Source organism: Monodelphis domestica, chromosome 7 (genome assembly GCF_027887165.1).
Source record: "Monodelphis domestica isolate mMonDom1 chromosome 7, mMonDom1.pri, whole genome shotgun sequence".
Taxonomy (NCBI): domain Eukaryota; kingdom Metazoa; phylum Chordata; class Mammalia; order Didelphimorphia; family Didelphidae; genus Monodelphis; species Monodelphis domestica.
Genome location: NC_077233.1, coordinates 66521924 through 66548403, shown reverse-complemented (window position 1 = coordinate 66548403; position 26480 = coordinate 66521924). Strand labels below are relative to the sequence as shown.

General features: G+C 36.6%; 1 long non-coding RNA gene across 1 annotated transcript; it reads right to left on the bottom strand.

Annotated features, from left to right (window-relative positions):
• Positions 1-502: 502 nt before the first annotated feature.
• LOC103095576 (uncharacterized) lies at positions 503-26480 on the bottom strand. The gene is made up of 5 exons (XR_470851.2): positions 26353-26480; positions 23306-23360; positions 17726-17783; positions 1919-1982; positions 503-604 (listed from the first exon to the last, which is right to left on the bottom strand). It is a non-coding gene; the product is annotated as an uncharacterized LOC103095576 (long non-coding RNA).

The window sequence follows — 26480 nt, the reverse complement described above, 5'->3', positions numbered from 1 at the left end:
AAGTACTTATCACAATACATGGCAAACAGTAGGTACTATATAAATATTAGTTATTAGTGTTAGTATTCTTGGACATGAGCATTCCCTCCAATATACAGAACACACCTAGCCATCTTTCTCATCCTCTGCAGTTTTTGTCCATGTTCTTCCATTAATTCTCTCAAGGAATCATACACCATACTAGCTATGAGCAATCCAGAGGGGAAATGTAGCCAAGCTGAATCCCTTCCTCCTTTCACATGGCATAAAATCACCTCCAATCTCTCTAATATGCTCCTGGGTCTCTCCTGGGAATCTCAGACTTAGTAAGGACTCTTGGTCTCCGGTTTATGAACACCAAGCCACAGTAGTCTGCAGGAGATGAAGCCTCTGAGCTGTGGTGGGACAGGTCTTTGTCTTTCACATCACTTTGAAGCCTCAGGAAGTCCCCTAGGGGAAAAAACAAACTTAGCCAACCCATTAGTTTCTTTAAGAACAAATGCTAGAAGTAAGAAATATTTGGAAAGAGGTTTTATTCAACTGAGTCGATTTTAGGAAAGTGGCTCCATCTTTCTCCTCCCCCTTTTTTTCTTCCCTTTCATTTTAGCTGGTTATTCAATACTTCCTGTGGAGAACATAGAGATTTGTTTGACTTGTAATATTGCGTTTGGAGACTGTTCAGCCATTTACAATTTGAGGGAAGGATACACAGTAAATTAAAAAAATTCTTTCCCCTTCAGTTTCTTCCCGAGATTGTATATTTTTGATGGCAAAATTAGGGATTAACTAGGAACATCTGTTTATTTGATATTGACATGATTATGAGACCAATTATCAAAGCAAATGACTGGGGACGGGTAGAGAATGTTTAGAAACTGTGACAATCTGCAATGCATTTCACCAAGCCTCTTTTGAGTTTCAGTATGCTTATAGTGAGAGGACAAGAAGGATGGAGCGAATGTCTCAGAAGGAGCATGATGAGGTGAAAAAGAATGAAATGGGAGGGAAAGAAGCTGGGTGGGAGGAAGGAATATGGATAAATGTAATAGTGGGAGTTTGCTTTGTGCTGAGTTGTTGTGAGCAGGCTGAGATGCTATTCAGTCTTATTCCTTCCCATTTCACCTTTTTATGGACCATTCAGTCATCAATAAGCATTTATTAAATGCTCTCTGTGCAGGGCACTCTACTAAGTGCTGGTATCAGTCAGTTAGTCAGCCAACTAACACTTATTAAGTGCCTGTTATGTACCAGGCACTATATTAATCACTGGTGTGCAAAGAAAGAAAAAACAATCCAGTACCCAGCTCCTTTTCTCCTTGGGTCTTTCCTTTCTATCCAGTCCCTCTCTCCATTACTATTAACCTCTTCTCAAAGTGTATTCAAACAATAGCATACATCTTTAAATTTTTGCTTCTCAACAGCTTTATTATATTTGCAGATGTGAGAAAACAAAGTAAAATTTGAAACACTAAGGATTCAACAAAAATAAACAAAATATTACCCACTTTGCTTTCATTCTCCCAAGTCCTACTTTCACTGGATGACAAGGTTCCCACAGAATAGTTAACTACTTCACTCCTCTGGGTTCCCTAAGAGGTTGAGGGTTCCAATACTATTGCTTCCAATCCTGTTTTTTATACTTCTCCATGATGTCAATTAAGCAGTTGATATATGCCCAAGATTAATCAACCAGTTGATAACAATTAGGATATTTACAAAAGGATAACCAGGATAGAAGTATAAAAACATTTTCCCCAATTCAAAAGGTGCACTTTCCCCTAAATTTACTTAATCCCAAACTGAGCTCAAACTTAAAATCTTGCATATAAAACACTCTTCTGCACATGCATAAGATTGCTAGGGAAAGTGAGTTTAAACTTGATGAACAATGGCATTTGAATACATATGTTGGGAATATATGTATCCAAGAGGTACCTACTGGTCTTGGGAGTACTTTTTTCCTTTTGCAGTCTCCGGCAGATTCATCTCTGGATGTGGGATAGCTGATGAACAAGATGGTCATGCTCAGAAACATACATCAAAGAATTTGTTTATTTACCAAATGCTTTGTTTAAAGTTCTTGTTTTCTTTTGTGATTGAATAAAATTATTTTCTCTTAAGTTTTTAAAATTGCTTTCTTGCAAAGGAAATGGATGTCAACATGCTGGGTGCTGGTAGGTATTGATGTCTCCATGTTTTCTGGGTGAAGGCTATGAACAAGAGATGTGAGATATCTGTCTTTCCTACCTCCCCAAAACACCTCAGCTCTTCTTCTAATGAGCACTTTTAAGACAGGATCTACACATAAACTCATAGGGCTAGAAAGTACCTTAAAACATAAAATGCCATCCTCTTCCCCCCCCACCTTTTTTTTCCTCTTTTTTTCTTGCCACATGGCTAATATGGAAATGTTTTGCATTACTTCACACGTATAATGAGTATCATAATTGCTTTCTCAGTGAATGGGGAAGAGGTCATAGGGAAGGAGAGAATTTAGAATTCAAAGTAAAAAAATCTGAAATATATATTTGTAAAATGTGAGAATAAAAATTTGTAGAATTCAAATAAACCTTAAAATTTATAACCTTATGATCTTTTTCAATTTTATCTATTTGAATTTCAAAAACATTTGGCAAAGGCCAGGAACTGTGAGCTATAAACACACACACACACACACACACACACACACACACACACACACATCCTGTCCTCAGGGAGTTTATATTTCACTGGATCTAAACTCTTCATATTGTAAGTGATAAAACTGAGTCCCAGAGAAGAGATTTGACCATAACCATACAACCAGCTAGTGAAAGTCAAGGCTAGTACCTGAATTCATTGCTCTTTCCATTCCTTTGGTTTGTTTCTTAAGCTTTTATTTTTTTTAAAGGATGGTGTCATTTTATTAAACCAAAGGTTGGCAGACTTTTTCTGTAAAGAGCAAGAGAGTAAATATTTTAAGCTTTGCAGGTGGAAACAAAATCAAGGATGTTATATAAATTTTGTTTGTCCTTCATGTTGAAAAAGGACTAATAACATTATGGAGTGATGTCATGACTCACCCATGAATTGGATTTAAGCAAGGCAGAGTTGTGCAAAGTCACTGACCTTATTCTCTCCACCAGTCATAAAAATCCAGTGGCAAGACAAAAGTTGGGAAGCCTGGAAATGGTCCAGGATACAGTGGATGCCCTTAGCAACTTTGATGTCTGACCAAGCTCTAAATGCTCCACAGGAGAGGATGTGGCAAAATTGGGACATTAATGCATTGCTGGTGGAGTTGTGAATTGATCCAACCATTCTGGAAAGCAGTTTGGAACTGTGCCCAAAGGGCTTTAAAAGACTGTCTGTCCTTTGATTCAGCCACACCACTGCTGGGTTTATACCCCAAAGAGATCATAAGGGGAAAGACTTCTACAAAAACATTTAATGCCACGCTCTTTGTGGAGGCAAAAATTGGAAAATGAGGGGATGCCCTTTGATTAGGGAATGGCTGAACAAACTGTGGTATCTGTTGGTGATCAAATACTATTGTGCTCAAAGAAACAATGAACTGGAAGAATTCCATGTGAACTAGAACGACCTCCGGGAATTGAAGCAGAGTGAAAAGAGCAGAACCAGGAGAACATTGTACACAGAGACTGATACACTGTGGTACAACAGAATGTAATGGACTTCTCCATTAGTGGCAATGCAGTGATCCTGAACAATTCTGAGGAACTTATGAGAAAGAAGCTATCCACATTCAGAGGAAAAACTGTGGGAGTAGAAGCACAGAAGAAAAACTCCTTGATCATATGGGTCAATGGAGATATGACTGGGGATGTAGACTCTAAGCAATTACCCTAATGCAAATATTAATAATATGGAAATAGGTCTTGATCAATGACACATGTGAAATCCAGTGGAATTGCTCATTGGCTATGAGAGGGGGTGGGGAAAGGGGGAGGAAAGAATGTGAATCATGTAACCATGGAAAAATATTCTAAATTAATTAATTAAATAAAGATGTTCAAAGCACAATAAACAAACAAACAAACAAACAAATAAATAAGTGGATAAATAAATAAATGCTCCACAGCAACTGCTTCATGGCCAGTGTAACAAATTGTTTGTATTCACCCATTCTACTTGGGAAACTCTTCTCATGTTCCTCCAAGTACTTACATATGGTATAGAAGTACATGTCATAAAATACTCATATGACAGGAAAGAAAGCAATCTTCCACAAAATCTTATTGATGAAATTCAAAATATAATAATAATAAGTATGTTTTTTTGGAAACAGGTACTAATGGGACAAACTGAATTCTTTTTGTGGGGATAACGTTTTTGTTTAAATTGGAGTTCTAAGTATTCTCTTGTCATCAAAAACAATTTCAACTTCTTAGTGTCAGTGTTCATCTATAATTAAATTTTATATATTTTGTCTTTAAAAATGTTTTTTACATAAATAAGTACTCCTAAATATTAATTTCAATCCATAAACACAAATTAAATGAGCATATTAATTACTTTGATAGCACTTGGATAGAATTTATTAGATTCTTTTCTTGATAATTGTCTTTTAGCATGTCATTACCTTGCAGATTAATCATTTCCAATGGAGGGTTAGGTGAAAGGTTCTCAAATGCATATCTAAATGGATCTTGAAATACGGAATTTTCTTTTGCACTTGCAGCAAAATCCAAAATAATGCTACTGGAACCATACTTTGAGCTCAGAAAATATATACACTTCAGATTTGTGTAGAGATGAATGCCTTCCTTCGTGTTTTAACTTTTGACAGCAAGGAAAGTATATAAAGGAGCTGGACATCACTTTGGATTCAAATATTAGTTGTCATCAAAATGACTCTGTTACATTATATTTCAGATATAAGCACTGATTTGCCTTATATTTTTAGAATGAATTAGAAACATTTCAAGGGGCAGCTAGATGACTCAGAGGGTAGATCTCCAAGCCTGGAGATAGGAGATGTTGGGTTCAAATTTGACCTCAGATACTCCCTAGCTGTGTAACCCTGGGCAAGTCAACTTAACCCCAGTAGCCTAGTCCTTATTGCTCTTCATCCTTGGAACCAGTACATACTGTTGATTCTAAGGCAGGAGGTAAAGGTTTTTTGTTTGTTTTTAAGGAAAGAAAGAAATATCAAGTATGCAAAAAATAGCTAATTTCAAAAATTATTTAGTATTCAATAAGTGTTTCAAAATTTAGACTTAAGTTCATAAAAATAAGAATAAAAATTTTAATATCTCTTTTCTTGTTTTGACATGATGCACATGTACTGATAACAAAAATAATAATAAAATATTGCAGCATGGATATGTACACTTGGTATTTAAAATGTTGTCAAACTATAACTGTGTCTCTGCAATTTGTAGCAACAGCGCAAGGCAATTGGAGGAGGACTACATATGAATATGGGATGCTCAGGGAAGACCATCACTGTTGTGATGGTTAATGAGCCATTTTCGGACTTCTCATTCACCTTTGGTGTCCACCTGTCATCTAACTTTTATCTGTGGTTCCAAGAAGCTATAGCATGTAGAGCAGCCACATCCCAGTAAACCCATTTCAGTAGATGGGCTAAACCAAATTGAGGGCAACTGACAGGCCATTAGTGTGTTCAGGAAAATGTCCACCCCAAGCATGTGAAGACTTCTCCCAGTGGAATGGGTATTGGAGAAGAGTTTGTTCAAATAGCCATATAGACAGCAGAAGTAGGCACTGTGGAGCACAAAGAGCTTGGTTAGACATCAAAGATGCCAAGGTCATCCATTGCATCCTGGGTCATCACCAGTTGTCTTGAATTTTTTCTTTCCACTGGATTTTGATGACTGGAAAAGAGAGTGAAGCCTCACTTAAATCCAACTAATGAGTAAGTTAAGACATCTCTCCATAGTGTTATTGGTTCTCTTCAAAAACAAGGGAACAACAACAGCTTCCCAGGCAACTTTCTCTAAGATCTTTTGACATAAAAGAACAACACAAAGGTTTGGGATCCAAGTCAGGCTTGGGCCATGTGTTTCAATGCAGGTTATGTCAACCTAAGATCAGAGTGCAAGCTAAAGTTGCTGGGGCTTTAAAGATGGATAGAGGCTCAAGGTTTCCCAAAATCTTGGCAAATATCACTGGAGAGGAAGATTACTGTGCCAGGCAAGTCTTCAATGCCGACAAGTCATGGCTGTTCCGGAAGAAAATGTCTTCCAGAACATACATCCCTCCAACAAGAAAAATCTCTGCCTAGTTTTCAAGGAGAAACTTTTTTTTTCTTGGCTCAAAAACTGTGGGTTATTTCCAATGCAAACCTTTGCTCATACATCCCTCTGAAAAGCTGAGATCCCTGAAGGGCTATGCCAAAGGCAGATTTGTAGGCATCTGGTCATGAAATCCCAAAGATCCTTTTGGGAGAAATGGCTCGCTTTTTTGTGACCCCTGTTGAGAATTATTAGCTTTACCATTAATTCAGGTGTGAATTGTTTTAGCCAATATAGAAAGTAATTTGAAATTATGCCCCAAAAGTTACCAAACTGAACATATCCTTCTCCCTATAAATACCGCTATTAGATCTTTACCCTCAAAAGATAAAAGATGAAAACGACCTATAAATACCAAAAAAATGCATTTCTAGCACCTTTTTTCTGTAGAAACCAAGAATAGGAAAAGCAAAGGATGTCCATCAACTGGGAAATGACTTTACATGAAAGTAATGGAATGCTATTGTGCCATAAGAAATGATTAAAAGGACTGAGTCAGAGAAACCTGGGGAAAGCTTTATGAACTGATGGAAAGTGAAGTGAGTGAAAGCAAAAGGGCAATGTATAAAATAGTAACAACACTATAATAATGAACAACTTTGAAAGCTATAAGAACTCTAATCAGTATGATGGCCAAACATGCTTCCAGAGAATCAACAATGAAGCATGCTGCCCACCTCTTGATAAAAGGGTGATACATCTATCACTTGATGGTGCAGAATGGGACATATATCTATTTCTAGACAGGGTCAAGGTGAGGAATTTGTTTTGTTTCATCCTGCACAATTGTTATTTACATTTTTACATTTACATTATTTTACAATATAAATGTATAATTTATATTTTTCATTTATATTACTTTACAATATACATTTATAATTTATATTTTTAGTATGCAATACAATACAAAGATCTTGTTTTGCTTTTGTTTTTTCAATGGGAAGGTAGGAGGTAAGATGTCAGTAAAATTTATTTTTTGTCAATTGAAAAAATAAAACCTTTGTAAAAAAATAAGGTCATCACCTTAACATGTTGAAGCATTGCAGGAGGAAGTTAGGGGAAATGCTGAGGAATATTGTCAGAAAACAATAGTCTTGTCTATGAAGCATTATTCTTATTCACCAACACCCTTGGATATCCTGAATACCAGACTACAGAATATTCTAACACTGAGGCTTTCTTCCAACACCAATGCAACATATAATAGCAGTAAGGTATACTGGAAAGATCACAGGGCTGGAACTCAGGAAATCTGGCTTCTAGTCTTAGCTCCACCAGTAATTAGTTGTGTGATCCTAATAAAGTCACTTGACTCCCTGGGTCTCAGTTTCCTCATCTGTAAAATGAGGACTTTGGACAAGATCATCTCTATGATATGCCAAGCTTCTCCATACCTTCCTACCCTGTATGGGTCAGATTAGCTCTTTTCCTAAAATCTAAGAAGGCTGACCCCAAGACTATTGACACAACTTCCTCATAGCTGTTGGCTATATTATGTGTCTTCCTAATCATCCAAGGCAATAAACAGATCTCCTCACATGGAGTTGGGGCCCTTCAAATTTAGGCTATGCTCCAAAGAGAGGATACAAGGAGAGCTTAAATTCTGCTTTGAAATGAAATAAGACACTTGTAGGTCATTCAGACGTCAGCAAAAAGAGAATGACTTGTTCATAGGATAGAAAGTATATTCAATAAGGATTCAGTCGTTCGGGTAGATTCAGGACCCGTTGGGCATTTCCATATAGAAATTTGCCTGATCAGAAGCTTTTGATGATTGGCCCAACTTCACCTGTGGGTAATGGATGGGATAAAGCTTTCCCTGAAGCCTGCAGTTCTAACAGATTGTGGCTTAAGAGTAGTTCTACACCACCCTATGCACTATAGGTCATTTCATCTTTTAAATTGAAATTTGGCCTGGGTCATTAGTGCTGCTGACTAAGAGAGTGGGTCAATCCCTTAAGAAATTCTGATCAATTTGGGACAACCATATCCTTCACATTTAGCACAGAGTCTGGCAGAAGCTTAGAAAATGCCTTTTAAAAAATGGAGGGATAATTGGCAATAGAATGCCGAAGATTTCTATCAAATCTAACAGGTAATGGATGATTCTGTATATATTTGCTTCAGCCTATGGATCAGGGTATTCTTTCCTCTGTAAAATGTTGGATCAAGAAGGGAAGGGTAGGGGGTTGTATGCCCACTTAACAAATGCAGGATGCATGACTTGCTCAGGGACAAACACAAAATGGTTAATACCTAGAATTCCTAGGTCTCCTGGTTCCTTTTTTAAAAAACATGTAGCATTTATTTCTTCTTGTAAACAAACAAAAACCCCTGCTACTACTGTATTGTACACTGTTTTCCCCTACTGTCATATTAAATACTACATGCCATATTCTGCCCTACACTCCATAAAGCTTTTTACTGGACACCGGTATTTCCTTGCCTTTTCAAGTAAAAGAATCTCTTTTTGATCACTCTATTACAAATATTAATAATATGAAAATAGGTTCTGATCAATGATACATGTAAAACCCCAGGAGGGGGAGGGAAGAGGGGAGGGAAAGATCATGAATCATTTAGCCATAGGAAAATATTCTCAATTAATCAAATAAATAAATAACTTTTTTGAAAAAATCTCTTTTTAACTTCTTAAAAAAAAAAACTCTTACCCTCCATCTTAGAATCAGTACTGTGTGTTGATTCCAAGGCAGAAGAGTAGAAAGGGTCAGAGTAGAGATGCAGAAGAAAAACATATTATTGATCACATGATTAGATGGGGATATGATTGGGTTTGGGTTAAAAGGTCACTCTATTGCAAATATGAATAATATGGAAATAGATTTTGAACAATGATACATGTATAACCACAGGAGGGGGGAGGGAAGAGGGGAGGGAAAGATCATGAATCATGTAACCATGGGAAAATATTCTAAATAAATAAATTAACTTTAAAAAATAAAATAAAATTGATTGATTATTGATTATTGATAAATTAATTGAAATACAAAAAAAAAGAGTGGAAAGGGCTAGACAATGGGGGTTAAGTGACTTGCCCAAGGTCACACAGTTAGGAAGTGTCTGAGGTCAGATTTGAACTCACATCTGTAGGCCTGGCTCTCAGTCCACTGAAAGCCACCAAACTGCCTCCTCTTTTTAACTTCTAAAAAAAACTGGACCCTCACCTAAGAGTAGCTATTAGGTTTCATTTGATTGAAAAAATACATGATGACAAAAAAGCTACTATGAAATGGACACTTTAAAAATAATTTTGTAGCTTATTAATCACAATAGCATCTGCATGCATTTGAAAAATAATAATACATACAAACTTGTGTAGTCAGGAAGACACATCTTCCTAAGTTCAAATCTGGCCTTAAACACTTAATAGCTGTGTAACTCGGGGCAAGTCACTTCACCCTGTTTGCCTCAGTTTCCTCATCTGTAAAATGCTCTTGAGAAGTAAGTGGCAAATCACTGCAGTGGGTTTTTTTTTCCCAAAAACAGTCCAAATGGGGTCACAAAGTCAGATGGAAATGAAACAGCTGAACAACATACATATGTGTACGTATATTTTCATATATACAAATATATGTGTGCATATATTTATATGGGGAGTACACAAAATCTACTGTCAATATGTGGATTCAAATCCTCCCTCTGACACTTACTACTCATTAAGTAGCACTAAGTCTCTTTGGGTCTTGGTGTCCTCACCTATAAAAAGAGAGAATTGGACCAGATATTCACTAGAGGTCCTTCTAAATCTAAACGTATAATCCTTTAACAGTAATTCAATCTACAGAAGGCATGTTTACTTATATGCTATACTGAGTCATTTAATGACATGGATGGCACACATATGGAGGCAAGAACCCCATTACAATAACTCTGTAGCTCCTAGGAGTCCACAACCTGCAGGGTAGGAACCAGTGTCACACATTTTACAGTTAGGTCATAGTTAATTAAATATGGCATTTAAAAGTCCAAAATTGAGGCATCAGATTCTTCTAGGGTGGGCTGAGCTGGGCTGTGGGACAGATTGATGTGAGCTCTGGGTCCAAGCCATGTTCCAGGTTTTGGGCTGGGCGAGTTTGGGATCTGGGTTAGGTTTGGCTGAGCAGTTCTTGGGACGAGTGACAAATATAATTAAAGTCGTTGGCAGAGAAGGCTTCAGTGATGGAGCAGTTGAGTCAGTGCTGGATTTGAGCATCTCATGGTGGAATTTTCTCTAATTCTTTCATATTTGAAAAAGTCAGGTAGACTGCTTAAAAGAGTCCCTGAATCTATGATAGCTACAGCAAATTTTAGAAGTCATAGGAATTCTTAGATACAGCAATGATAACTACCCAAATTATTCATGGGATTGGCAGGATATGTCACAAATTAAAGCAGTTGAAAGTAATGAGAACACTGGATTTGGAGGTAGAAGACCTGGGTTTGAATTGTGACTTCTATTTGCTACCTGTATGAACTTCATCTCTCAAGATCTTTGTTTCCTTATCTGTGTATTGGTGGGGATAATGTTGGCCTAAAATCATCTCTAAGGTTCACTCCAGCCCTAGATGAGTCTGATTAATGGTCCTAAAGTCCCTTGGAATGCTCTCATCTGGAAGTGCCATTTTGTTCTGCCCATAGGCTCCCCCACCCCTGTCTCTAGCTGGGTGAATTGATCCCTAAGCCATTGTCACCATACTCTCTCCAGTCCCCAGAAACTGGTCCACACACTTTTCTTGGCCCTTTCATTGATCTACAGCCTCCCCTGAGTTCCAAACCCATATGGGAAATAAAAAAAAAAGAACCTTACCCAAAAATCCATTGGTTAAAACCAAATGGAATAACAAAAATTTTTTTTAATTTTAAAAAATTTAAAGATGAGTTGCCAAATACAGGTTTCTGAGTGATACAGGTCAAAGAACAAACTCCTCCATATTATCTAGGGGTGACAACCAGTGTAGCTTCAGGCCTGAAGGGGTCTTTGATCAATCTGAAAGCCTAGTCTTCTAATCTAACTTATTAGATGCCTATAGCTAGGGATAGAGTGGTGATACAGCTAGGTGATACAGTGGATAGAGAGCTAAGATCAGGAAGACTTCTTTTCCTGAGTTCAAATTTGACCTCATGCACTTAGAGCTGTGTGTCCCTGAGCAAGAAACTTAACCCTGTTTGCCTCAGTTTCCTTATCTGTAATATGAGCTGGAGAAGGAAGTGGAAAACCACTCTAGTATCGTTGCCAAGAAAACCTGAAATAGGGTCATGAAGGGTTGGATATAACTGAAATGACAAAACAACAAAAATAGCTGTGTGTAGAGAAATATCTTATTATCTGGAATATTTCTCACAATTTCTCCTCCCTTTCCTGGTCATGAACAGCTATGGTGGTGGAGAAACCACTCTAGGCTTGTGATCAGAAGTCCTGGGTTTAAATTTTTGTTCCAAACTTCAAGCTGCAAGGCCTTTGACTGATTCAACTCACTGAACCTCAGTTTTCTCATCTGTAAAATTGGGATAATAATACTTTCATTGATTATCTCATGATATTGTGAAGAAAGTGAAAAATAAGGCAGTATAAAAATGTGAATCACGACTATTATTTTATTTCCCCTGAGATATGTGGGGCATTTAAATAGTATTGATCTCAAGAACCTAAGATAACTGCTTTTCCCCAAGCCTTAAAGAACATCCTTCTGGCATGCTGTTTCTGAAGAAAAATTTCAGGATCCTGTTTTCCATGGCCAGGGAGGAAGAAGGAGCAGGTTTACATCTGGGCTGCTTAATGGCCTTGAGTATAGGAAACTCCTCTTGCCTCATCCTACTTTCCAAATGCTGCAAGGATCTCAGTGTGGTCGCCATGAACCTCCCCTGGTCTTCACCAGGGCTAATCATTACTCTGCACACAAGGAACTGTCTGTCTCCTCTGCCAGCTCCTCTAAGCTTGCCCAGGGGGTGCCAAGCCAAACACCAGTTTTACTCATGCAAAGCTGAAATAGTGGCACATATGTCAAAGGAAGAAAAACAGCTTAGCCCTCATGTTTATGCTTTCATAGTACTTGGTGAGCTCGGCAATCAATTCACTCTCTCCCTCTTTCTGAAGCCAAGGTATCCAAAGTGATTCTGGGACTGGCTTAGTAGTTCACTAGAGGGAAAGGACTTGTCCATTATCCTCCTGGAGGGTAGGGGTGGAGCAAGAAAGCAGGGCAGGGACTTATAAACTAATGAGATGCCCTGGTTAGCTGTCAAAGGATTGGGGCAACTGACGTGAGGAGAAGATAGGAAAGACTGAAATTGTTCAGTTTATATCCAATAATCAACAAATACTTATTAAGCAATAATCTCTGCCTTCAAGATCTTAAATCCTATGGAGGAAAATGGATATGTACAATTACAGATCTAGAGTTGCAAGAGATTTCCAAGACCATCTAGTTCAACTCCTTCATCTTGCAGATGAGGAAACTGAGATTCAAGAAAGGTACCCCCATGTGATCAAGGCCATACAGGTAATGTCATATGCAGGATTTGAACTCAACTCCTCACATTCTAGAGTCAACTCTCTTTCTATAATATCACATAAGCAGACACAAAATATATGCAAAGTAAGTGAAGGTGTTTTCAGGGGTGGGAAAATCTACTCAGCTGAGGAGAATAGGAATGGCCAAGGAGTATAGATTGCATTGAGATTTGAAGGAATCTAGAGGTTCTACGAGGTAGAAATGAGTAAGGGATATCTCACAGAGATGGAGGCAGCCAGTGAAAAGACAGAGATGAAATGTTTATAACCAACAGCAAGTGGACCAATATGGCTGTACTGTGGTCTAGTGCATGAGAGGAGGTAATGAATGAGTAGTAAGTCTGGAAAGGTGCGCTAGCCAGAAAAGAAAGATGGGATTCTTGTTCTTTTGTCACCACTCAGCACCATTGTCCCTGAAAACAACCCTTCTATGAATGATGTGAGGTCCCTGAACCACACCAAGTCTGGGGCATTAACAGTGGCAGCCTACCAAAATATCTGAACACTTGCATTCAGGACCTGAATTTCCCACCATAAGTGGGACATTCCTTGGGACTAAAACATCGTGATCTTAGATATCCTCAATGAAACAGAAAATCTCCCCTGAGAAATAAAATATTCAGAGATTGCCCAAATCGGAAGAGACTTCAAAGATCATTCTATTTCAGCTCATACAAAAGGCAGAATGTCCTCAACAATATGAGAGGTGGAGTGGCAAGATAAGAGAGATAAAATGGCAAGACCACTGGAATTGAAATGAGAGGACCTGGGTTCAGATCCCAGCTCTGCCTATTACTCCCTGTGTAACTATCATCCTGGACCTGTTTCCTCATCCAGAAAACAAATGACTTGGATTAGATGGCCTCTAGCCTACCACTCTCCACTTGGCCACTTATTATAAGCTGTGTGATTTTGTACAAGTTAATTCACTTCTCTGGATCTCAGTTTCCCCATCTGTAGAATGAGAGTTTGGGAATAGGTGACTTCTGAGATCTGCTTCAACTCTAGATGTGATCCTGTGAACCAAGGTTCTATGTTTAAATCCAATGCTCTTTCTATTACATTTTTCTTGTTAAATTTTAAATGCAGTCATTATTTAATAAATGGTTGATGATACAAAAGGGAAATTCCATTTTTGTTCTAATTCCTCTTTTTATTCATAAAATTCAAGAATATCACACCTGAAAGAGATGTTTAAGGTTAAGTTATTCAATTCCTTCATTTAAAGAGGAAGAAACTGAAGTCCAGAAAGAGACTTCCCAACATAGTAGAAGAGCAAGTATAATGTGTTCCTAGCTAGAAATATTCTTACAATAACAATTCACATGGAGTTATTTATAATGTGTGTATTCCTAGTTTAAAATTAATTCATTTTCGCAATATCCTCAGGTCCAGAGAAGGTAACCCCTTCTTTAAATTAATCCAATGTAGGAACAAAAATATTTACAAAACAGATCTATTAGAGGATGCATATAGACTCATAGAATGGCAGAGCTGGAAGGAAGAGCTATAATTAATGTGGGGAGACTAAGGCTTTGTCCAGGATGCCAAGGCTACATGTCTTATAATGGCACTCCTATCTACCCTCCTTCCACAAATCCTAGATCTCAGACACAATCATCTCCCTTCCTTCACCTAATGTAGGATCACCAGCCCCAAGGGTCCTGTTGCTATGGCACCTCTCTCCCAGGACTTGATTTTCTGAGATGCCAAATACCCATTCTCTTATGTGGATACATTTAAACAGGTGAACCCCTGCCTCCCCCCACTCCTGCACCCACCCACACACACACACACACACACACACACACACACACACACTCCCAATTGAATTTAGCCTCAGCCTGGAAAATTCCTGCTTTCTGCTCTGTTTTGCAGAGCCTTAATAACTATTTAGAGTAGCCATCTTATTTTATAGATAATAAAAAGGACCAGAGACCAAAAATAACTTTCCATTCATCATATAACTAGTGAGTGAAAGAGCCCAGCCCAACATTAATACTACTGTTCTTTCCACTACACTATGCTTTCTCCCTTGACTTAACTTCTCTTATTATTATCAAGGCCGCCCTCCTCTTCCTGCACTCCAATTGACCAGGGTTCCCCTTAAATATAAAACCCAAACTAGACAAAATACTCCAGCTATGGCCTAACATATTCATTCTTCAGCAGCATTATCACCTCCCTCCTTCTGGACACTATACAATCAGCTAAAATATAAAAAGCACCAGGCAGACCTTAAAGCACTCTACCAGTGCTAGTTACTATCTTCATCATCGTTATTATTATTGCTACTATTCAATAATATACTTACTTCTTTTTACAGTCATGTTATACTATTGGTATATACTGAACTCAGTTACCAAAATCTTCAGACTTTTGTCAAATGGATTTTTCATTACTATCATTTTCTTTAATATATTTATTATTTCTATTATTTGTAAGAGTTTGATTTTTTATTTTTTCTCATTTTTTTACTCCTTATTCAGGTTACTATTACTTAATCTGCATTTGCTTATGCTTCCTTGGTTACTTTTCCTTTATCAACATATGATTCATAACAGTTGTATTTGATATTTCTGCCTTTTACATTGATCTTTTATTTCTTTGTGCCCTTGTTTTTTGTTTGTTTGTTTGTTTGTTTAGTCATGACCTCGTCGACCATACTGTCTGTGGGATTTCTTGGCAAAGAAACTGGATTGCTTTCCCATTTCCTTCTCCAGTAGAATAAAGCAAGGAGAGGTTAAGTGACTTGCCCAAGGTCACACAACTAATTAGTGTATGAAGTCAAACTTGAAGTATTCCTGACTCCAGCCCCAGTACTCTATCCACTGAGTCATATAATTGTCTCTTCCTTGAACCATACCTAGTACATGATAATATCTGAAATGTTATCATGAAATATTGAGACATATACATATTCGTTAATGTTCCTATTCAGAAGACACCATAAAATTTTCTAATCTAATTCTTCCTACAGTCTATTCCTCTCTAATTACTTTTATGTTCCCTTTCTGTTAGTTTTTTTTAGCAGTGAACATAAGTTTCCTACAATTATTATCTTATTGTCTTTACCTATTTTCAATTTAGTTAGCTTTTTCTTTAACTAGATGTTGAATTGCGTATATATGTATATACTCATATAATATTTTGTAATGATGTTATTTTATTGTTTATGAAACATTTAAGTGAAATTGTTTCCTTCTTTGTCTCTCTCTCATAAATGTACATTTTTTGTTGTTGTTTTACCTGAAAACATGATTACAACTTCTATTTCCATGGAGGTTTCTAGCAGTAAGTTCTGTTCCAACTTTTCATTTCCATTCTATATGTATTTATATTTACTAGGTTTCTTGATTGCATCACATTTTTGAGTTTTGCTTTCCTATCCATTATGCCATCCTCTTTCATTTTATTAGGGAGTTTCAGGATAGTCAGGAGTCCATTCTCCCTAATTCCATCCCTTCCTTTCCTTTTACTTCCTCATCATAGTCAGCTGATTTCCCTCCTTTCTTATATGGAACCTTTCCCCAATTGAATTATAAGGGAACATGTGTTTTAGCTTATGGAATATTGATTCAAATGTTCCTCTTTCCCTTTGCTTAACTTTTTTAACCATCTTAGCTATCTTGCCTTTTAGATTCTTCATTATTCTCTTTTCATTCTTTCACTGACCCTCTAATATTGGTTTCTTTAAAGACATCTTTACAGTTCAATCTCATTGTTCAGATTTTCTTAACCATATTTATTTTTCTTGACTATATTTGTCTTTCATGCCAAATATCTTGCTAACTTCTTACTTCTTCAAAAATAATTGGTCAAACTCTTCCTCTTTGATTGATAATTAGCCTTAGCTTTAAAGGATATGTAATATTTGGAAGATGAAAACTGATCCCTTTTGTTTTTCTAAATATATTACAATTTTTTCTAAATTGTTTTAAAATTAGAAGTAGTTGATCAATTCAAACAAATTTTTTGTAGCAGATAATGAATTTTTTCTTGGTTACCTGCAATTTTTCTTACTTGGTATTGGTACTTCAAAGTTGGCAATTTTGTTTCTGAGCAACTTAAATTTAGAGTTCCACTCTAGTGGTATCCCATGAATATTATCACTCTATACTCCTTACTTCCAATACTTCTGAACAAATAATTGTATTTTTCCTAAAATATGATATTTAGGCTTTTTTATCATGCTTTTCTGAAAAAAAAACATGTTTCCCAAATTATCTCCCTTTCACTTGGGTCAGTTACTTTAGCCTGGATAAAAACTCATGTGTTCTTCTCATGTTGTTTTCTTTTGATTTTATCCTGTTAATTTTATTCTGATTCTGTTTTTTGAGGTCAAAATCTTCCATTTCCTCTTTAAGGGGTGTTTTCTTTTTTATCACATTATTGTTATATATTTATTACTTAATTTGATATGTTGCTTCCTGTTCTTTTTTCCTTAAAAAGTCCATTACTTTATTATGACGCATCTCACTTGTGTTTTTAGTATCTAAAACAGTGGAAGGCCTGTCCCAGAGTGGAGATATCAAGGAACAGATCATGAGTACAAACTGGATGCTCAAGAAGATTTTAAACAAATAAGGCTGGCACTTGGACAGGACCCAGCCTTTGGAATTCATCCAGCACTCCAGACTTCACTAGGAGACCTCAGAGGGGCAGGTGGAAGGAAGAGTGTCATCTGGATTGATACGTATACCTTCACTCACTCTGATGTCTTGCCAGAAGTCTTAATACAGACATTTACTTATACTGCTGATTGTTAGCATAAATTCAGGGCTTTAAATTTATCTATATAAAATTTTATTCTTTTTCATATAAGGTTTTAACTCAGCCTTCTAGACTTTATAACAGCTGTGAAGTTTTATGGTCTTAGCATAAATATGCCCCATCTAATTATTTCTCCTTGTCTTCTCCCATTTGTTTCTTTTTCTCACCATTTGAAGGAACTTTTGAGACCTCTTTTGAATCCTACCTCATCTATGAAGCCTTCATTAATCACTCTAGACGTCAATTTCTTCTTGTCTTGCATTCTAACAGAAAAAATGTAATTTTTCACATATTTTGAAATTCATTTTAGACTTATCTATGATATCTCTTATTTGTATTAAAATATTCTTTATCAACCCCACCTCTTAGAATACCTAATTTATTTTATTTCAAAATTTCAGTTCAAATATCATTTCCTGCAACTGGCTTTTCCTAGCCACTGATATCTCTTTTCCATACCTTGTACTTATTTTTTAATATTTATATATATATATATATATTTATATGTCTCCTCCAATAGAATATAAATTCCTTGAGGGAAAGGACTATTGCATTTTTCTGTTGGTATCCCCAATTTCTAATATACTGTCTAGCATATAGTAGGCACTTAATAAGTGATAGATGGATTTATCCTTCATATCATTATTTATTTTCCCACATATTTAGGTCACACTTTCTCTACTATATTTTAGGCTCTTTGATATCCAAGATATTGTAGGGAAGGAATGCTATTGTTCATTAATTCCTCTCATAGTCTTTCTCTTCCCCTCCACTGTCAGTTATAATCAAGTCTTGAAAGTTATCACTTATTCTATAAAATCCTTGCTTGCCAAACAAACAGGTAAAGGAGAAGACAGCAGCAAATAAAAGGAGAAATATGGAAGGACGTTTTGATGCCAGAAGAGCTTTCAGAAAAAGGAAAGCAATAGCCATTCCCAATATACAAATGGACAAAGAATATGAACAAATAATTCTCAAAAAAAAGAACTGCAAACTATTAACAATCCAAGTTTAGATTTGGTGATATACACCTGTACTCCTAGCTACTGAGAAGACTAAAGGAAATAGATTTCATGAGCTTGGGAGTTCTGAGCTGCAGTGGACAAGCCAATAGGAGGTCAGCACCAAGATCAATACCATTTTGTTGAGCCTGTCAGAAGCAGAGGAATATCAGATTGCCTAAGAAAACAGTCCAGTTCATAAATACAGTAGTCGAAAGCTTCTGAACTGATGAGTAGTGGGTTTGGACTCATGAGTAACCCCTCCCTGTACTTCAGCCCAGAAGAAACTAAGTCTTTAATTTTTAAAAACACTATGAAAAAATTTTCCCAATCAAAAAAAAATGAAATATGCAAATCAAAACAACTCTGAGGTTTCACCTGATAAACAAACAAATATGACAAAATATGGAATAGTCAGTAGTGGAGGTGCTATGAAAGATAGGCATATTAAAATGCTATAGATAGAATTGTGTGTTGGTTCAACCATTCTGGAAACATTTGAATTATGCCAAGAATGTCCATATGCTTTGACCCAGAGATGCCACTGCTAGATGTGCATCCCAAAGAAGTCACTGACAAAAAAAAAAGAAAGGCCCCATATATCTCAAATGATGTACAGCACAATTTTTGTAGTAGCAGATTACTGAAAACAAAGTAGATTATCAAATGATGAGTGGCTAAACAAGTTGGAATACTTGAATGTAATGCAATACAGTAAAATGATGAATATGATCAATACAAAGAAGCACAAGAAGACTTAGAGGAACTGATACAAAGTGAAGAAAGTCGAACTAGTGAAACAACATACACAATGACGACAACAGTCTAAGTGGGGGAAAAAAACAGAAAAACAATAAAAACTGAGTGCTACAAAATTAAAATGGCCAAGCTTGCCATCAAAGAAAATGCATGAGAAGATGTTTCCCTGCCCCCTTGTCCCTTGTCCCTCACTATTTCTTTGCAAAGGTGGAGAACTATGGGTAGGGAACAATGCATATGATGTAAAAATTCTTCAATGTGTTGGTTAGTTTTACCAAACTTTTTCTTTTCTCTTTTGTAATTCTCAATATAAGTAGTTGCTCCCTAGGAAGGAGAAAGGAGGAAAATACTTTGGGAAATATAAGTAATATATTAAGAAAATATATCAATAATTTTTTAAGATCAAAAGAAGAAAAGAGAAAACATCCTTCAGAGGCTATAGGCTTCTTTACACTCCTTGAAAGCTATCGTAGTAGTCAACTCTCAAAAGTGATGAGAAGGTTCCAAATTCAGAACTGTTCTCAATATACACCATGCAACACTACCTTCTATTCACAACCTCTGCTCATCTGGATCTCCTGAGAAAATAAAAAGCAGAAAATCTTTCTGCTAAAATCAAGATATGGAGAAAAGATTGATGGATTGGGAGTCAGAAAACTGAATTCTCATCCTAGTTCTGTTCCTAGTTTCCTGTGTGATTTTGGATACATCACTTCATTGTGCTATGCCTCAGATTGCTTTCTTTTTTAGAACTTTATCTTCCATCTTGGAATCAATACTAAATATTGGTTCTCAATCAGAAGAGTGGCAAGGTCTGGACAATGTGGGTTAAGTGTCACATGGTTAGGAAGTATCTGATGTCAGATTTGAACCTAGGACCTCCCACCTCCAGGCCTGGCTATCAATCCATTGAGCTATCTAGCTGTCCACTTCTGATTGCTTATTGATGAAATGGTGAATGAATGTCTTCCTTTCTCACTGGATTGTGATACAAGATGGGGAACACATAGCAAGACTAAAAAATATCTGGAATCTTACTGGACTCAATGCTTACTCTGAGTCAATAATGTCATAGGATAACTGAAAAATCTAAAGTGATCTTGAGATATATTATTAGAAGCACTGTATTGACAAGAGAGATGATAATCCAGCTATAGCCTGCCTTCTTGTCCTCAGTTCTAGGTGTCACATTTTAGGAAGGATGCTGAAAACCTGGCACAGGTCCACAGAAAAGTGACCTGGGTAATAAGAGGAATAGAAATCATAGCAAATGAATATTGGTCAAAGGCACTGGGAATGGTTAGCTTGGAGAAAAGAAGGCTTGGAGGGGAACTGATCACTGCCCTCAAATACTTGATGATCTGTCATTCTGATAAAGGATTAGAGCTATACTTGGCTCCAGCAAGCAGAAGTAGAAGTGGAAGGGTGGAAGTTGAAGGGGGTTGCAGATTTTACCTCCATGTAAGGGGAAAAAACCCCAAAAGTTGTTAACAATTAGAGCTGGACAAAAGTAGAATGGAGCACATTACAGGGTTTTAAGTTTCATCTTCAAGCACAAGCTAAATGGCTATTCATTGGAGACATTGGAGAGGGAATTCCTTTTCAAGTGCGGGATGGATTAGAAACCTCTGACATTCCTTTTAATTCTGAGATACTTGGACTTTGGTCAGCAATAGCTGCTTTGGGATGGACTCACTTCCCTTGGGGATGGAAAGGCCTATTCCAGATTTAGGAGGGAGAGAGAGAGGGAGAGGGAGAGAGAGAGGGAGAGAGAGAGGGGGAGAGAGAGAGACAGAGACAGAGACAGAGAGAGAGACAGAGACAGAGACAGAGACAGAGACAGAGAGAGAGAGAGACAGAGAGAGAGAGAGAGAGAGAGAGAGAGAGAGAGAGAGAGAGAGAGAGAGAGAGAGAGAGAGAGACAGAGAGAGAGACAGAGAGAGAGACAGAGAGAGAGAGAGAGAGAGAGAGATCTGCAGCTGGACCCAGATTTTATACAGGTGTTTCATTTTGAAGTTGTCAGCTGGCCAATCTTAAGTCAACCTTGGTTTTCTTCTCTGATTGAGCAAAAAAAAGTTCTGGTTTATTATTAGATGAGTGTGGGAAAAACAAAGCTAGCTAAATGTGCTCTCTACTCCCCACTAGTGCAGAAATCAAATTCAAGGTCTTCACTCTTAGCTTCTGAGTCTGTTCCCTAAAGTGCCCTTAATAACCTTTTCTTTGTACTCTTTGTTCTACCCTCCACTCCTACTCATCCATTCAAACACCCTTCTGTCTGCCAAAGACAAGTGGCTATGAGACCTCAGTCACCATCCAGGAAAGGAGACCTGGATCCTAGATGTACTGACCTTGAAAGACCTATCTGGTGGCTGAGGCTCAATTTTGCTTATCTATCAAATGGTTTTACTAATTCCTGCCCCCTACCACCATCACAGGATTAATAAAATTGAAATTGATGGTAAAGCCCTTTAAAAGTAACAGCCTTCCAAGTGTGAAAGATTGTTGAGAGATGAAGAAGGGGGAAAGAGAAGAAAAGAAATATTTTAAGGCATCAGGCTAAGCATGTTATAATTATTATCTCATTTCATCCTCACAACAACCCTGAGAGGTAGGTGCTATTATTACCCCCACTTTACAGATAAGGAAACTGAGGTAGACACAGGTTAAATGACTTGCCCAGGGTCATATAGCTAGTAAGTATCTGAGTCTGGATTTGAACTCAAGTCTTACTGATTTAAAGCCCTGTACTCCTTGTACTGCACTATCTAATAGATAGATAGATAGATAGATAGATAGATAGATAGATAGATAGATAGATAGATGGATGGATGGATGGATGGATGGATATTTTCCATTGAATCTGGGATCTCAAGGATGAGTTGTCCCTCCAACATACTTCATCCATATCTGCCCACTCTATGCAACTTTGTTCCATGTCCAACCATAAGTTCACCAGAAGGTCCACTCAGTGTGGTGGGGTTTTTAGTGAGAGATAGGTTGATAGATAATAATAGATAGAAAGAAAGGGTAGAGATGATGGATAAATGGTTGTGTAGACAAACAGATAGACACATATCTACATATGTGCATAGAGAAAGAGGGAGAGAGATGATAGAGAAACTAGATTATACAGGCAGATTAATTGAAATACAGTTATATATTTTAAGTATATACACATGTATAAACACACATATGTAAATGTATGTATGTGTACGTGTATTTTCCTGCTCTATAAAAGAGAGGGCTTGGAATAAATGATATCTAAGATCTGTCAGCTCTAGATTCTACAGCTTTTTTTTTCTAGTTCCAAAGTCCAACCTCATAACATCATTTACAAGCAAGCAATATAGATCCTATTGCAGCCTTATGTGGATATCCATCCATTAACATCTCCCATGGTAATTATTCTGCTGCAATAAGTATTTTACCACTCCCTGGCTTCTGCAGGACTGCATATAATCACAACAGTTTATATTTCTATTACATTTTATAATTTATAAAGAATTTCTTTCACAACAACCTCAGCCAGCAGATAGTGCAAAATATTATTCTCCTATCCCCATTTTACAGATGAGGAAAGGGAAGGGCATGATTTGACAATTAACTTGCTAGCAAAATAGAAACTTTTTCATTTTGTTATCCTGAATTTAATGAACATACCAAAAGAAAGAACATTTCTTTATTCTAAGTAAACACACGCACACACACACACACACACACACTCACAACAGAGCACTTCTTACATACAGCTTGCTTTTTCAGGTATGTAATAATAGCTAAAATGTACATAGGGTTTTGAAATATCGATGTTATTCCCTTTGACCTTTACAACAGTCTTGTAAGGTAGATGTTATTATCAACTCCATTTTATAGATGAAGAAACTGAGGCTTAGAGAGGTTAAATGACTTGCCCAGTGTCACACAAATGTTGAGTGTCTGAGGCAATTCAGGTCTTCCTGACTTCAAAACCAGCCTTCTATCCACTGCTCCACTTAGTTGCCTAATAATAATAATTTCATTGTTACCTCCAGAGCTGTCTTGTTTGCTTGAATATCCTTCTGAATATCTTTCTGTTCTCTCCTGTGTGTTTGGAAAATGCTTTTATGAGCCTCATAATTTTTTATCAACTTTCTCTATTTTCCCACTTTTTATTTTTTAAAATCAATGCCTCTCTTTGTCCCAGTGAGAAATTTAAAACAAAAAAGCAAAGCCCCCAATAATGTATATATGATCCATCAAAACAAATTCCCACATATACCATGTCCAAAAATATGTCTTTTCCTGCATTTTAACTTTGTTAGTAGAGAGGATAACAGATTGAAAATGATACAATTCTTTCACCCCCCATAAAAGTTAAGGAGGTGAGCACTTCAGCTCATTTTTAATCTTTTAGAGTTATGGTTTATCATTGCATTGATGAGAATTCCAAAGTCTTTCAAAGTTGTCTTCCCTCTAATTTTATCATTATATAAATAATTTTCTTAGTTCTGCTCACTTTGCTCAGTAATGTCATAGAGATCTTTCTAGGTACCTCTGATATTGTCCAGGGCATCATTTTGTATGACACAATTAGATTAATAATATTCAAATGCATAGACATCCTCTAATTTATTTAGCCTCAGGAAGACACTTCTTTAGTTTCTAACTCGGGGCTACCATAAAAGGATCCAGTATAAATATTTTTGGATGTATAAGTGCTTTTCCTATTTTTTGTCTGTTTGTTTGGGGCATAAACCCCATAGTGGTATAGCTGAGTCATTTGAGTAATTTTTTGGACTCATAGTCCAAATTGCTTTTCAGAGTGGATGATCTAATTCACAGAAGTACAACCAGTGCACTGGCATATCTCTTTTCCCACAGTCCCTCCAACATTTGTCATTTTCTTTTCTATCAGTTGGAAGGATATGAAATAGAATTTCAAAGATGGCTTAATTTGGATCTTTATTTTGTTATTAAGTGATTTTTTCAGTCAAGTCCAACTCTCCATGACCCCATCAGGTTTTCCTGACAGGGACAATGGAGTGGTTTACAGTTTCCTTCTTCAACTCATTTTAAAGATGAGGAACTAAGGCAAACAGGGGGAAGTGACTTGCTTAAAGTCATACAACCAGATCTGAATTCAAGATGAGTCCTGACTCAGGCCCAGAATTTGATTCACTGTACCACTTATCTGCCCTTGCATTTCTTTGATTATTAGTCATTTAGAGCATCTTTTCACAAGGCTATGGAAAGCCTAGATTTCTGGCTTTGAAAATTACCAATTTGTGCCCTTCAATGATTTATCAGTTGGAGAAATATCTTTTGATCGTACAATTTAAATCAGTTCCTCATTTATCTTATATATAAAACATTTATCAGAAAAACTTGCTGCAGGGCAGACCTAGAGACAGGAGGTCCTGGGTTCAAATTTTAACTCAGACACTTCCTAGCTGTGTGACCCTAGGTAAGTCACTTAACTCCCACTGCCTAAGTCTCACAGCTCACAATATTGATTCTAAGACAGAAGGTAAGGGTTTATTAAAAAAAAAAAAAACTTGCTGCAACTGTTTTTCCCGCTACCTATCTCCTTTGTAATTTTAGCTTCTTTAAATACATTTGTATAAAAACTCTTAAATACAGTGGTATACAATCAATACTGTCCATTTTATTTGTGACCCTTTCTGTCAGGTACATAATCATGAAGTCTTCCCCGACCCATAGATGCAAAATGTAATTGATTTCTTGTACTTCTAGTTATTTATATCTTTACTATATAACCATAAAATATCATATTTTATATTGTTATTTCTATTATATTAATCTATTTTAATTATATTTATTAAATGATAATATATCATAAAAGATCTATAATATATTATTTGTAGCTCTTTTATATCTGTCACTTATGAGATGTGAGTCTATATCTAATTTCTTTTAAGCTGTTGATTGGGTTTTTTCCCAGCAATTTTTGCCCTTCCTACAGTAACTTGTCTTTGGAATTATCAAACATTATGCTACTGTGTGTGTTTGCTTCTGTAAATTATGTAGTTAATCTGTTTCACAGATAGATCTCTCTGTATTAAACTAGTACTAAATCTGTTCAATAATATTGCTTTTAGTACAGTTGAAGTTTGGTATTGATAGAGCCCCTTCCTTCTCATATTTTTTTCAAAGGAGTCAGCAGATGCTTGACCTTCGTTCTTCCATATGAATTTTGTTACCATTTTTCTAGCTCTATAAAATACTCCTCCAGTAGTTTGATTTGTACAATATTGAATAAGCAAATTACTTTGAGTAGTATTGTCCTTTTTATTATGTTGGGTCAACCTACTGATGGACAATTAATGCTCTTCCAGTTTTTTAGGTCTTTCTGAAGTTTGGATTCATTAGTTTTCTGTGTGGATTCATTAGGATTCTGTGTGAATCTCATATATTGCACAACTTCTACAGTTATTTTGAATGGAGTTTCTCTTTCTGAATTTTTCTAGAGTTTCTAACTCTAAAGTTCTTGGTTTAAGATCAAAACATTGGAAAAGATGGCTGCATGAAAGGTGCAGAGGAGCCCACTTCACCCACTTTTAAAATAGCAGGTGGTACCTTGGATGGAGTATAGATAACACTTAAGGTCAGATTCCTCTCCCTGAGTTCAAATATGGCTTCATATCCTTATGAGCTATGTGACCCTGGGCAAGTCACTCCTCTTTATCTGCCTCAGTTTCCTTATATGTAAAATGAACTGGAAAAGGAAACGGCAAACTACTTCACTATCGTTGCCAAGAAAATCCCAAATAGAATCAAAAAGAATTGGATACAAATGAACAAATGATTTAAAATGAACACCAAGTCCAAAGAGTGGCCAAAACACCCAAAGAGAAGCTTCATCAATTTTTTTCATCCAAAAAAGAACTGAACAAAAAATTAACCAGAACTGCAGACTTTAGAAGTTGTTTGCCAAAGAATCCAGCATGATATGGGCAAAGAGGCTATTGAGAAAGCCTCAGCAGCAATCTGACTATGAGAACTAGCAGAACCAGGTTTCTAGCCTAGATCTACTGATTTCAGTCAGTGTCATCTTTCCCTCTCATTATCCTACCACTTCATAGTTAGCAGATGGTCCACTTCATTAATTTGTTCCCTCCATTTTCTGGGTCTCTTGCAAAATAAATAAATAAATGGTTACCATATTATTATGACACATTTGTGGAATTCTCTGTAAGACCA